We start from the raw sequence: 8,571 nt of genomic DNA, 5'->3' as shown, positions 1-8,571 counted from the left end.
TACCTGAAGCTTAATTTTGCTGGATACAGAATTCTTGGTTGGCAACCATTGTCTTTCAGTGTTTGAAATCCGTTGTTCCAGGATCTTCTCGCTTTCAGCGTCTGTGATGAAAACTCCGTTGTTAACCTTATTGGTTTACCCCTGAATGTAATCTGCCTCCTTTCTCTTGTAGCTTTTAATATTTTCTCTTTGTTCTGTATATTGGATATCTTCATAACAATGTGTCTTGGCGTTGGTCTGCTATGATTTTGTGTGCTCAGTGTCCTGTATGCATCTACAATTTGTATATCTGTTTCCTTTTTTATTTCTGGAAAGTTTTCTGTAATTATTTCATTCAGCAGGCTACTCATTCCCTTGGTTTGAATCTCTGTACCTTCTTCTATCCCGATGACTCGTAGGTTTGGTTTTTTTATGTTATCCCATATCTCTTGGATGTTTCTCTCGTGATTTTTAGCCAGCCTTTGTCAGTTGGCTAGGCTCTTTTCAAGATGATATATTTTGTCTTCATTATCTGACGTTCTGGCTTCTACTTGCTCCACTCTGTTAGTGATACCCTCAATTGAGTTTTTAATTTGGTTTATCGTTTCCTTCATTTCTAGAATTATTGTTTGATTTTTTTTTATAATCTCTATCTCCTGATAAAGATGCTTAACTTCTTCTTTTATCTGTTTATGTAATTCATTTTCAAAGTGTTCTTTTGGTTGGTAGACTTTTGATGGTGTCTTGTATTTCCTTGCTTGAAATTGATCTGTTTAAATTGTGTGTGTCCTCTTCACTCAGTTTGGGTTGATCATATGCCTCTAGAAATCTGTCAGTATCTTTGAGGTTTTCTGTTTCACTGGAGTATAAATTTTCAAAATAGTTTCTAATTGTCTTCTGTATTTCAACAGTGTCTGTTTTGATACTTCCTTTTTCATCATGAACATTAGTAATTTTAGTTTTCTCCTTTTTTAAATTAGGTTGGCTAAGGGTTTATTAATTTTATTTATTTTTCATAAAGCCAACTTTTTTGTCATTTCTCTGAATTATTTCTTTTGTTTCAATTTCATTGATTCCTTCCCTGATTTTAAATATTGCCTGTCTTCTACCACCATTGGTGTTTGTTTGTTCTTCTTTTTCTAGGGCTTTGAGATGTAATGTCAGGTCATTTGGTTGACTTTTTCTTCTTTTAGTGAATGAACTTAATGCAAAAAACTTTCCTCTTAGCACTGCCTTCATAATTCCCCAGAAATGTTGGTAGATTGTATCAAAGTTCTCATTTACCTCAAAGAATATTTTTACCTCCTCCCTGATGTCTTCTGTTATCCATGCATCATTCAATAGCATATTATTTACTCTCCAGGTGTTGAAGTAGCTTCTATTCTTTATTTTTATCAATGATTTCTAATTTCATTCCATTATGTTCAGATAGAATAAAGGGTATTACCTCTTTTTTGTGTGTGTGTATTTGATAAGACTTGCTTTGTAGCATAATATATGGTCTATTTTGGAGAATGTTCTATGTGCTACTGAGAAGAAAGTGTATTCACTCATTGATGGATTGAATATTCTATATATGTCTCTTAAGTCTAAATTATTGTTTTATTTAGTTTCTGTGGTTTCTTTGTTCAGTTCTTGTTTGGAAGATCTATCCAGTGGTGAGAGATGTGTATTATAGTCACCCAGTATTATTGTGTCCTGGTCTATTTGATTTTTTTAGTTGAGAAGGGTTCGTTTGATATACATAGATGCCTTCCCCCCTACTTTGGGGGACATAGATATTTATGATTGTTATGTATGATTGATGTATGAATCCCTTAAGCAGTATGAAAAGTCCTTCTTTATCCCTTTTCACGAGTTTTGGTTTGAAGTCCACTTTATCTGATAGGAGGATGGAAACCCCTGCTTGTTTACATGGTTCAGGTGAGTGGTATGTTTTTTACTACCCTTTCATCTTCAGACTGTGGATGTCTTTTCATGTGAGATGACTCTCATGAAGGCAGAATCTTGTAGGGTCTTCTTTTTAAATTTAAAGTGTCATTCTATGTCTTTTAATTGATGAGTTTAGGCCAATCACATTCAGGGTGATTATTGAAGTATGATTTGTATTCCCGAATATTTGGGTTATTTTGGGTTTTTAACTTGATTGGGTTTCTCCTTTGATTGGCCTTTCCTCTCTTTGCTGATTTTCATTGTTGTTTTTTTATTTCCTCCTTCTGGAATTCTTTGCTCTTCTGCTTTGTAGTAGAAATTCTGCAGAATTTCTTTTAAACTTTTGCGTATTAGGAAAGGTTTTTATTTTGTGATTAAATCTGAAGCTTAACTTTTTTGGATGCAAGATTCTCGGTTGGCATCCATTTTCTTTCAGAGCTTGGTATATGTTGTTCCAGGATCTCCTGGCTTTGAGGGTATGGGTTGAAAAATCTGCTGAGATCCAAATTGGTCTCCCCCATATGTTATCCAATTCCTTTCTCTTGTTGCCTTTAAGATTCTATCCTTATTCTTATATCTAGGCATTTTCATTATAATGTACCATGATGTGCACCTGTTGTAATTTTGTACATTTGGTGTCTTGTAAGTCTCTTGCATTTGATTTTCAAATTCATTCTTCATGCTTGGAAATCTTTTGATACTATTTCATTGAATAGATTGTGCATTCCTTTGGTTTGAATCCCTGTGCCTTCCTCTATCCCAATAAATCTTAGATTTGGTCTTTTAATGCTATCCCTAATTCTTGGATGTTCTGTTCATGGTTTATTACCATCTTCACTGTGTGGTCAACTTTATTTTCCAGATCATTTATTTTTTTCTTCATTATCTGATGTTCTGCCTTCCAAGTGATCTAGTCTGTTGGTGATCCTTTCTATTGAGGTTTTTATTTGGTTTATTGTTTCCTTCCTTTCAAGGATTTCTGATTGTTTTTGTTTTAAGAATTTTTCATTCTTGAAGTAACCTTTTGATACTTGTATTTGCTCCCTTATCTCTTTGTGTGATCAATGGATGCCTGTATTTGCTCTCTTATCTTGTTGTTGGACTGAACAATTTTTGCCTGTATTTGCTTACTTATGTCACTCTTTAATTCACAGATTATTTTAATTATGTCCATTGTGAACTCCTTCTCTGACATTTTATCAACTGCACTGTCAATAGATTCTATTATTGTAGTGTCTTGGTTTCTTAGGGGCACTTTCTTCTTTATTTTTTTTCATGTTGTCCATGTGTTTTCCTTTCTTGTAGTGTGGCTCTTACCCTAAGATCTTGAGGTGTCCCTTCAGATTACCCATACCTCACCTAGGTGTTGGGCTTCTAGTCCCCTGCCAGTGTCCCAATATGGAGGCTAATGCAACTAAATGTGATAGCAGCAATAGCGGAAGTAACTCAAGTTAGCAGTGGGGGTGTCCCAAGAAGGATGAAACCACTTTCATATATGGGGCTGAAAGGGTGGGCCTTACAATGGCTTTGGGCTGCCTGTTTGGAGACATAGCTGACTCTAGGCCCTGTCTGTTGTTCTAAGGTAGATGCTACATCCAGAGGGCTAATGGCAAAGGCTGCAATGTCCCAAGATGAAGGCAGGCTGGGTGACAAACTTATTGCAAAATAGGGAGCCCCAGTGTGGTCCTCTGCTCTATTCAAGGGTGTTGCTGGGCCTGGGATCTCACACAGGTCATCAGGGACAGTCCTGGGCCTGACCTGAGCCTGGGCTCTTACACGGTGTGAGTAGGCAATCCTAGGCCTAGGTTGATGGGGGCAGTACTAGGCCTGGTCTTGGGCTCTCGCATGTGTCTGCCCTTTATCTTTGAATCCCTGCATTTTTTTTTATTTAATGTTTAGTAGCATGGATTTTATCCAGAAACTTAAACATGATCTATATATCTTTTGATCCACAGAGAAGTACATTAGGATATTCAAAGTTATCTTTTAAAATTGTCCCTTTCCTAAGTTAAATTCCTTTAGGGATTTTTTTCCCCCTAATTAAATGTGGCCTGGTGGTTATTCTAGCAGTGTGTTCGAAGGCTAAGACAGGAAGATTCCAAGTTCAAGGCCAGCTTCAGAAACATAGCGAGGACTTAAGTAACTTAATGAGACTCAGTCTCAAGATAAAAAGTAAAAAGAGTTGGGGATGTGGCTTACTGTAAAATTGTCCCTGTGTTAAATCCAGAGTACTCAAAAAAAAAAAAAAAGGTTGGCTGTTGAATGGAGATCTTACATATTAAAAATTTATCCTAACTCTGTTCACCTTTTAATTTAAAATTTTACATACAAGTCAATTTGATGAGTGGAGTGTATGCTCTCCAAACGGATGACTGTTGACCCTAATAACAAAGCATATTTTCCCATAAAAAATTAATTTTGAAGACTTAACCAAGAAAATCATTCTTAGAGAAGCAAGAAACATGCCTGCAATTTCCTTTGAGATGTATGGCCACTACTTTTTAACAGATGTGTGAGGTCCTGGAGAGATCAATACTCTGCAGATATAAATTTACCCAATGATGAATGATACCCATGTGTGGGCACATCATGACAATATATCCATTCTGTAGCTGCTGATAACACTCAGCATTTCCATTTAAAGGCAAGACTCAAAAATGGTTTTTGTTTAGGAGCTCCCAGATCAACTCATATTTTTTATCTATTCCTTTCTCATGCCCTTTACCTTTGTTATTTTCTATGGCTGGATGCAAAAATATAAAAGCATGCCACATTTCTTTTAAAAGCACATCCACTAACTATAAGTAAGTGTTTTAAGATGATTACATATTATATTTGAATGAACTCCCTTAAATTTTATTTTTCCTAGCACAATCATTTTTTTAATTCTAAGTCATCATTAAAATACACACACATAACACACACACTACTTACTATTGTAAGTTGTGACCATGCACAGATATCTAAGTTCATATGTTCAGTACTGAAACCCTCATTGGTTATGAATTCTTCAAGCATCAGAAGCAACTATAAGCTAAATATATACTTACTATCCTCAAGAACTCCTTGGTACCACTTGTAAAACAAACTACAACAAATAATGTTAAGTATGATGAGTCTTATAATACTTTATTACAGAAGAACTGAACAAGAAAAAAAAATGACTGTAGGGAAGGATGTAGCTGCACAGAGTTATTGTCATGGGCCTCAGAAAATAATAAAATTAACTTAAACCTGTCAGTATTAATCACTCATAGGTGAACAAAATAATTCTATCATTGCTAAGTTATTATTCAGTATTCTAAGTAAAGGAAATTCAGTCCTTTTAGATAACAACTCAGGAGAGACCTTCAGGTGTGATATATGTGACAACTTTACTCCCTACTCAGGTATTTAGATTTGAAGCTCCATTGTATAATTAAAGGGACCTAAAATAACCTTAATTCAGTAAAACTCAATCCCCAAATGATTTCCTGCATAATTTCCTTGCAGCTCTTCATCTGTCTACTTAGTGCCATTTACATTTTCTCTTAAACACCATGCTGTATAGTTAGAATCGACCAACTGTGGAATGCTCAGCACCCTGTAAGGAACATCTAACAGTAAAAGGTACTTCCCTCGTCTTACTTCCTTACCACTGGAGTATGAGACGAAGTCACATGTTAAAAATGTGTTGAGGAAAGGTGTGTTGAGGAAAGGTGATCAGTCCCAAGAAAGAAAGAGGAAAAGGTAAAGAGAAGCAAGGCAGACCAACAAGAAGCAAACAAAGAGGAGCCTGAGTCACCAAGCTGGCCACTACTGCTCCATAAAACACTTTTGGATGTTCACTCAAGTGTGATATGTCTACAGTTCACTGCTGCATTTCCAAATCAAGAACTCTGCTGTTGAGCAAGGCTGAACAATGTGCTAACTAGCTTCTTCTCACTTTGGGTCTTTAACTGGACAGTATATATCTGCTGGTAATTCCCCCCACATCCTGTTCATTATCTTGAGAATGGGGCAGTGGTAGGTCCAGGGAGTTCAGCTCCTGGCACTGTGGCAAGAGGAAAGCCATGCTAAAGTTTAGCCCCAGGTATCAGGGAAAGCAGGTGAGGTGGATATGTTAGGGTGAAGTCCTTGTGCAGTACTTATTATTGATGAACTTTCTTTAGGACTAATATATGTTCAGTATTAAGCAATGTGGTAGGTATTATTGATTGATTCTAAGCTTTTTCCCACAGTCGTGAGAAGGCTTCAATGTGAAGAACTTGGGATGCTCTGGCCAGGAAGAAAGCCAAAGGAATAAGGAAGATGATACCATGACAGCATTATTCATTATTCATCAAAGCAGATGATTTGGGCTGGAACAAATATATGTTTTCTGATAATATTGCTTATCAAAATTTGTTAAAAATATTTAACATCTGATGAGTAGTTTTCTAAGAGACAAACTCAGCTATTTTATTGAAATTCTGCTGTCATAATTTGCCAAAATCACCTCCAATCATACAAAAGTAAGAATACAATTGTGAAAACTTTTCATAAAATACAGCACCTAACTCTTCCTTGCTTTCGTTCTGAGTTAAGTGACTGTCTCCACACTTCTTTAATTTCACTCACTGTAACCCAATTTTTTGTTGACACTTGTGTGTCTGACATTCACATTTTGGTGTATAAAGAAAATTGATGCAGAAAACAATAACACACTACTGCTAAAAAGTACATCTAAGGTCTCAGACATGTCAGTGGCTATAAAAAGGAAAAAAAAGATTCTACTTAAGTGACACCCATGCCTGTCAGAACCACACTCCACAACCTCTAATCACAGCTTTCAGTTCATTTTCAGTAAATCTCCTTTCTGCTAGTCTTTATTCTGTCATGACTTTCAATTCACCTACAAGCTTTGTTGAATCGTTTGAATGTGGCAAAAGCAACAGAAGTTTTTATTTTTTTCTCCTGTTAGATTTTCACAACAAACATCTTTATGAAAAACATATTTGATTTTTTTTTCAACTTGTGTTTGCCATCTCATAGAGTAGATCTCTATGGATTAAACTTATGACTCTCAAATGATTAGGTAAGTGCATAAAATATCGGAAGATGAGTGAAATAGCTGCTGAGTAAATTCAAATATCTGATTAAATTCTCCCCTCGCTCATCCCCCGTGTGTGTGTGTGTGTGTGTGTGTGTGTGAGAGAGAGAGAGAGAGAGAGAGAGAGAGAGAGACAGATAGAGAGAAAGAAAGAAATAGACCGAGACAGAGAGAGAGAGACAGAGAGAGAGAAAGAAAGAAATAGACCGAGACAGAGAGAGACAGAGAGATAGAGAGACACAGAGAGAGATAGAGAGAATGAGTCCTAAAGGGCTGTGATTATCTCGGAGAGGGTACTTATTATTGATGAACTCTATTTAGGACTAATATTTGTTCAGTATTAAGCAATGTGGTAGGTATTATTGAGTGATTCTAAGCTATTTCTAATATTCTCTATCACATTCCACTTTCAGGATTAGGAAAGGTGTGTACAAGACAATCTCATCCCCTTTTTCCCTAATCCTCAAAGATTGTCATGGAACTGAATTCAGGAGAATGGAAAGTGATCAACAGTCAAATGAAGTGTTTAGGGGGAATTTTCTCTTTGGTGACAGGGGACAAATATGCCTGGATCCACTCATTCCTTTTCCATTTGTTTCTTGTCTTGAACACTAAAGTGATGTTTGGAACTACTGAAGCACTAGCATGACCATGAAGTTGTAAACATAAGTCAAAAGCCAACACCATAAACATGGTGGAGGGAGATAATGTGGATAGACAAGAGGTGGGTTCTTGGTGGCATCTTCAAACCCCTGAAATACAGCATATTCTGCTGTCTCCAGAAATCTTGTTAGGTGGGGAAAAAGAATAAACGTTTTCTCAATCAATATACAATGTTGCTCTTTTTTAAGAATAGTATCATACAATACAATCATGTCACATATGCACACGTGTATGTATAGTTTTATAGATACACATACACATACATACACAAACTTCATCTACTTAAAAGTGACACATTTTATTAGTATGAATATGGCACACATGGAAGTATCCGAATAAAAGAGGAGATTCTTTTACTTTTTCTATTAGGCAAGGGTGAAATTCTTCCTGTTTATGAAAAGAGGTTAATTTTAGTATTGTAGAAGGAAAAATTGATTGGGATGAATTCATTGAAGAAGTAGTAGGTGAAGGAGAAATTTACATTTTCCTGATTCTTCTCACTCATTTAAAAATAAGGGAAATGAGAGCTAGGGCTTTAGATTGCTTAATGGTTTAGCCACTACTAGACATTTATTTTTAACTCATATCCAACTGTGTCCATGTATTGCAACATAGAAAACTATCTTTCAGTGACTATCTTAAAACTATCTCAAATGACTGTTCCACAGAAAAATGAAAAAAAATAAAAAAGACATGTAAACTCAGAAGAAGCAGATACTACAATTTATTGATGTCATGAATTAAATAATTTAACTTAGAATACAACAGGAAAAAAGGAAATGTATAGTTTTAGCACTATTTAAGAGGCAAAATATTGAAAGGATTTTTAAATATTTAATCTTCACAGTAACATATGGTTACTTAGCACCTATTTATGAGAAAACTATAGTCTATGCACATGACTACTAAGTGGAGAAGTTGCAATT

The 8,571-nt window shown here is 35.7% G+C and overlaps 1 protein-coding gene across 3 annotated transcripts in view; it reads right to left on the bottom strand.

The window, feature by feature from the left end:
• Sntg1 (syntrophin gamma 1) overlaps positions 1 to 8,571 on the bottom strand; it is an 819,084-nt gene that overhangs the window by 205,857 nt on the left and 604,656 nt on the right. The gene's annotated exons all lie outside the window — the stretch shown is intronic.

This window comes from Marmota marmota, unplaced genomic scaffold (genome assembly GCF_001458135.2).
Source record: "Marmota marmota marmota unplaced genomic scaffold, marMar, whole genome shotgun sequence".
NCBI lineage: Eukaryota > Metazoa > Chordata > Mammalia > Rodentia > Sciuridae > Marmota > Marmota marmota.
Note: the sequence above shows the minus strand (reverse complement) of the source record. Positions and strands in the feature narration are given on the sequence as shown.